This window comes from Alosa sapidissima, chromosome 7, assembly GCF_018492685.1.
Source record: "Alosa sapidissima isolate fAloSap1 chromosome 7, fAloSap1.pri, whole genome shotgun sequence".
In the NCBI taxonomy this organism is placed as follows: Eukaryota; Metazoa; Chordata; class Actinopteri; order Clupeiformes; family Clupeidae; genus Alosa; species Alosa sapidissima.
In genome coordinates, this window is record NC_055963.1 from 4,539,607 (window position 1) to 4,545,672 (window position 6,066).

A 6,066-nucleotide genomic window follows, 5' to 3' on the forward strand; every position below is an offset into this window, starting at 1 on the left:
CATCAAAAACATACCACCACTGTCACTGCTGCAACTCTAACTCAGGTCTAGGAGTCTTTGTAGATTTCATAGTCAGTCAATCTTGTATGGTATCCAGGCGAGATATTTGCCTTATTATCACACTGACACTCCTGGACCAATGTGGCCCACATGAACGTGTCTGATGTGTGAATATTTAACAGTGAGCCGTCAGGTCCAGTGTTCCTCAGTTGGGCTGCCTAACACAGGGAGGGCGCTCTTGCTAATTGTAGAGGTGTTTTATCCATCAGTGTAAATTATTCAGCTGCATTGTTAATCACTCTTTCGCGCCGGGGGAGAAGCAGACAAAGCCTGACGGAGGTGGTCCTGTTGTTCCCCGCACGCGCGCGTGTGCGGCTGGGCGCGCTCGCTCCATCTCCCTCTGCTCTCTGATCTCTGAGATCCTGCATCCCGCAGGCCTTGGGCTCAGCCCCCGGCACGCCGAGTAAACAAAGCCCTGGGCAGGAAGTCATAAATCCAACATGGAGGTGCAGAGAGCAGAGGGAGAGACCTGGGCGAGGAAGGATGAACAAGGAGGAGAAAGACTAAACATTCCTGTTAACCACGTGTGCTAACTGTAACCAAAGATCACTGTAGTCTGAATTAACTAAAGATGATTTGTTTCCCTTAGGGCTTGATTTGTTGTCAGTGCAGAGATTAGAGAATAAAGATGGCCATACAACTCATCATAGCTATAACTATACACAGAGTCAGAGATTTGTTGATAACTATAATTTTGCCTTTGAAGATAGTCTAAAATAACAGCCATCAGCAAATACTTCAGCCCCTGAGCGTCTGAGCTGACACTGTACACTTGTAAGTGTCTAACAGGATATTTTACAAGTAAAGCCTTGAAAATCATGATTATTTAAACAGAAGGTCATGTCAGCAGTGATGCTAATCTCCTGTGCTGGAATGACTTGATTTCCTCTGTGCCTCTCATGAGGAAGTGATGGATGTGCTTTACACCGTACAGCCCTGGCGCTCCCACATGCAGGGCCCATAGCATGGCAGTACAGAGCATCTCTGTCAAATCTGATCAGCTGAAGTCTCCCACCCAAAACCTCCCTCCCCACCCTCTCAAGCGTCTCCTGTTCATCCAACATGCTTATTAGTTTAATTAACCCTCATGCTGCTACATCTCAAATACATTTCAACTTTTTAAAGTAAATAATAAATATTCATGTGTATGACATTGACCATCCCCTCTTTAAATGAAATCATGCACTATAAAAAAGGAATTAAAAGACTAATGTAAAAGGTTAGTCATTAAAGTATTTCTTCTTTGTTTGCATTTCTTCAATGTGTAATGCATTAATCTTTTTTCATATTTTGCCCCCAAAGAATATTTCCCAAACAGCAAAGCTAGTTAGAGTAAGTCATTTTCAGATAATATCATATTGTTTTCAGATTAGATCTTAATTACGAAAGATATGTGATGCCATATCTGGACAAGGCAGAGGTGGACAAGGTGCATGGGGATTTTCATGAGAAAAAAATTACAGTGTTTTGGCATGACCAAAATGGTTTTTATGTTTGACTGATGTAATCTTCCCTTTTTTAAGGAAAGAAATATGGGCTGCACCCATCCAACACACTAACCTGCAATTTATCTGAGGACAAGATGAATCGCCCAGATCAAAATATGTCAGCATCCTCACATCGGACTTTCCTTTACCCATATTCTTGTACCCAAATCACACATCTATCATACAAAGCTGAGTGATGCATAGATATGGCAAACAAAAGCAGCTCAATCAAGTGCCAAGCAGCCAAGCGCATCACCCAGATCATCTTTTCAAGTCATCCCAGGACTGGCTATTCAGGGTCTGCCCTGTGGCTACCGGCAGCGCTTCATTCTCCAGAAATAGCCGGGCTCATCTTTCACAAGAAACAAGGTTGTCTTCTGAGGAGTACGGACGGAGCTCATTTGGATTGCTGTCTGCGTGACGGCCCGCGGTGATTGTAATGGGTGGTTAATATTGAGGTTTTGGGAATGCTTGGTGTTCCCCTGTCCTGTGGGGCCCTCCTCATGCTACAGTATGCCAACAGAAACGTGTCATCAGACATCTTGTCACGTAATGCCGGCTGTCAGCGATGGCCGACATTTGCACTTTAACATTCTCCACCTCCCAGACAAAGGAGTTTTGGCAACTTTTTTTGTGCCTAACCCAAAACTGAAGCTAAAGCTGTGCTTATGAGTTTTATTTCACACAAAAATCACCCAGAGTGATAGAAAGATATTCTTTCTGTAAACAACCGTGCTAGCTTGTGCAGCTGAAGACAGTCAAGTTCCTGGATATTGTCTCTTTGTTTTCAAGATGGCCTGCATTCCAGTGGGATCCAAGATTAACAAGCTGTGACCCTTCAGCCGACTGGCGAGTGAATCAGAGGGACCCTGGCAGCATCCTCTCCCTAATGCCACCCACAAATCACCCAGAGTGCTTCTGCATGCTTGTCCTGTCCAGCACTGGCTTCATAAATCTCAGCAAATTAAGCACGGCCCCAAATCCCTTGTGATCAAATTCGGTTTCATGCACATTTTTGCTCTGTTTATGGGAAACTATTTTCCTCAGTATTTGTCTTTCCTGTGAGTGCAATTAACCTTTTAATATTTTAACGTGATGGTTCTTCTGTGGTGTTTACTATTTGCTTAATTTGCAACGTTGCTTGTACAATGCGGACATCATGTAATGCAATTAGATTAAAAACAAGGATTTATAATGCACCAGGTCTAATTTTTACCAAATGACTTTAACTATGTAGAAAGACAAAGACACTTCCTCAAAGCTTTTCCATGGTGAAATGTCCTGAATGAAAAATATGCCTGTATATCATTTTAGAATTCCCTGTTACATCTCTGTTTAAAAATAAAGGGTTCTCAAAAACTCTCTGAATTGTGATTATGACAGAAAGAGAGCCATTTTTATAGTGACTGATAAAAGCATGACAGTCAACCCCTTCTCACCACACACACACACACACACGCACATACACACACACATGCTGACATATTTGTTCTTTAACAACAAATCAGTGCCAGGAGAAGCCTGGCACCTTAACACAGAACAATGGAGAGATGAAGCCCAGATTGTCTTCATTAGGCACATTAATATTCATAGAAAGTAGAAAATCTGACACCAGAGAGGACTTGCTAACCTTTTCTCGTATGAGATTTTTTTTTTCCTCCTCTCTATTCCTTAACACAATTAAAGTCCGGCAATGACTTAATTAATGCGGCTTTCTGTCAGGCGCTTTAAAGGACTGTCAATTGGGCCCCTGTCCGCCTGTCAGGAGTGGAGAGAGACAGTCATCCCACTCAGCAGCAAGACAGGCGCAATCACATCGCCGGATAAAGTCAAATTCCCAGACACCTTGCCAAATTGATTCTTTTAAGGGCTTTCTTGCAGATTATCCTTTTTCCTTTCCTTTCTCTCCTCTCTGTTCATGCCTTTCAGATCTGGACGTGTTTTAGGTTTTAGGAATGAATTGGCTGCTTTGTGAAGTGTGGGGTGTGCTGTAATTTGTTTCTGACTGTTAAAGAAATGTTAATATCACATTTTTTGAAGGGACATGGGTGAAAATTACAGACTGTCGTTTCATCCTCCAAATGCGATAATGAAGAGGCATGGATAAATTCTTTAACACAAACTCACTTTCACAATTTTGTTGAATTATATTTAATTTTCAATCTGTCAGTGTTCACTTTTGTGCTTTAGCTAGATTTTAGAATTCATTGGTCTCTGGAGATAGTATGGTGTTAACCGCCCTAATGAATGAAGCTCTGTAACTGCAGGAATTCACAACTTAAGAAATATGACAACAATAACACAACAACAGCAACGGCAGCACAAAAGAGAGAGAGAGTGCATTTGGTTGAGGGTGTCAGCAGTGTTGAAGTGCGAGCCACAAGCTGTCTAAACAAGATGACAGCTAAGATGGCTGCTGCTAATGACTGATTCTCCCTCTCACGCGTGCTTTCATCAAAAAATAACTTTGGCTCGTCAAATGGCAGCGGCCAGAATTGTGGTAATGGCAGCGGTGGCACTGAGTGGCTGCTAACAAGTCTGCACGGATCTAACAGGGCCACAGTGATGGCAATGTGATGATACTCTATGGAGGAAATGCAGAGAAGGGACTCTCATTCAGAGGCAGAGTGGCAGTGTCCTTACAGCACTGGACATCCTGTGGAAACCTTTTCTCTTACTGAGGAGGGAGTGAGGCATTTGCCCTCAATAGAATACACTTGGATTTTGTTAAAAATTATTTGCAAAGCTAACAAAAATACATTAGACTACGTTATGCTTGGACTGGAGAACAATTCACATTAGGCAACAAAGATCAGAAGAAAATATATAGATGTGTATACTGTATATGTAAAGATACATTTAATATCGGTGACAGTTTGTACAGTATATATTGTATGTGTCTGTGTATACCCTTTACACGGTATTGGCAAAATTAAAGAATTTTGACTAGACTCATTTTTAAAAAAAAATAATCAACAATGTGACAGAAGTGCAAGCAGATGCTGTATTGAACCGTTCAATGTGAATCCCCTGAGCTGAGGAGGAAAAAATCAAGCGCTCCAACGTATTGTCCTGAATACGCTATAATTCCCCTGTCAGGTGCTGAGCTTAGGGAGACATATTAAAACAGCCAAGGTTGCTCTCACCGTCAAATGCAAAACAATGGATGCTGCACAGTGTAATCATGTCTGGCTGTGAGGACCGATAGCTAATTGGAATTACACCAGCGCAGGCATTGAGCTCATTAAAACCTCGAGTACCACCTCATGATAAACAGTCACTTTAAGAGCTGGCACTGAGGTGATGAGCCACAGGCTTTTCTCACTTCCTGATGAACACATCTCATGCTTGAAACCCTTTCCTATGAATTCTAAGCTTCTTTTCCTAATTGCCACTAGATATTAGCTCAGTGCTAACAAACCTCATGCTCCCACCTGCAGGACTAAAACCTCTCTTATCAACATGTCAGTCATCTGCTTTCTGTTTAGTGAGAAGTAGATACTATGCAATAATGATTTGAAGTAGCGGGGAGGAAAAACATGTGAGAGTTCAATATTCCATCATGTTTTATTTTTTTTTATCTAAATACTAGGGTACGCTGTATTATTATAGCACTAATGACAATATTCACATTTTTTTTTAAACACACATTATTTTTTATTAGTCAGACCCTGGTGATACGCTAAAGCCTTGTCAATTACAGCAGCTTATTGGATGTTCCAGGTGTCAGACTGTATGACAAGACGTCGGCCATCTTGTGTTGTGCTGGTTACAGTTGCCATGGTGCCATTATGAGGAGGCAATGATGACAGTTAGTCAGAAGAGTGACAGCTCTGCCTGTAATTGACTCATTCGGCCCGTTGTTAAATTGATCTGGCCCAAAATAACCCCTCTTCCCCAGCGTTTCCATCAGCCATCATTAGCCTTCGCCTGGATGGGCTCCTGGACGCGCCATTTTGTCTGTATTCAAATCCCTTTAATACCATCTCGTGTTTAAAGACCGCCCATAAATCCCAGATCAGGTCTTAATGGCCATCGCTGGCCAGGCAGTAATATGTCATTGTTCACAGGCGATCAGTCGGTAGGGAATAGACCATGCCAGTCTTAGTAATTGCACACACAGTAAGATTTATATCACCATTATGTTCACCCAAGAGAAATAATTTAGACACAGAATAAAGTAAAATTCTGCTACTTCTGATCCACCAAAATGTCCACTGGGCACTACTATGTTTTATTGAACGCAGGCCTCTCCGGTTCACATATATAATTTGCACTCTGTCAACATGTCTCTGGGTGTTTCTTTTAATGTTATCTTTTGGTGGCTTCATAAAGTATCCGCAGGTAGCTTGTTGGTGTGGAAAATAAACACCAACAGTGGAATTCAGCTGTGATCTTATGAAGTGTGAACTTGTCAATATCCTACCAAACAAGTGGCCTTGTAGCACGTGCTGTGTGTGGAGGTTTAACCTCCTGATTTCTGAAACCTTTCCCAAAACTCAGAAATGGAGTCATGGCT

General features: G+C 42.0%; 2 long non-coding RNA genes across 2 annotated transcripts in view; both read left to right on the forward strand.

Annotated features, from left to right (window-relative positions):
- LOC121713901 overlaps positions 1 to 2,907 on the forward strand; it is a 10,183-nt gene extending 7,276 nt beyond the window's left edge. Inside the window, exon 2 of the long non-coding RNA XR_006032977.1 lies at positions 2,340 to 2,907. This is a non-coding gene — a long non-coding RNA (uncharacterized LOC121713901). The remainder of the gene's footprint in view (positions 1 to 2,339) is intronic.
- The window catches only part of LOC121713896, a 22,989-nt gene extending 17,305 nt beyond the window's left edge, over positions 1 to 5,684 (forward strand). The window contains exons 2-3 of the long non-coding RNA XR_006032973.1: positions 4,230 to 4,235; positions 5,671 to 5,684. This is a non-coding gene — a long non-coding RNA (uncharacterized LOC121713896). The remainder of the gene's footprint in view (positions 1 to 4,229; positions 4,236 to 5,670) is intronic.
- Positions 5,685 to 6,066: the final 382 nt, after the last annotated feature.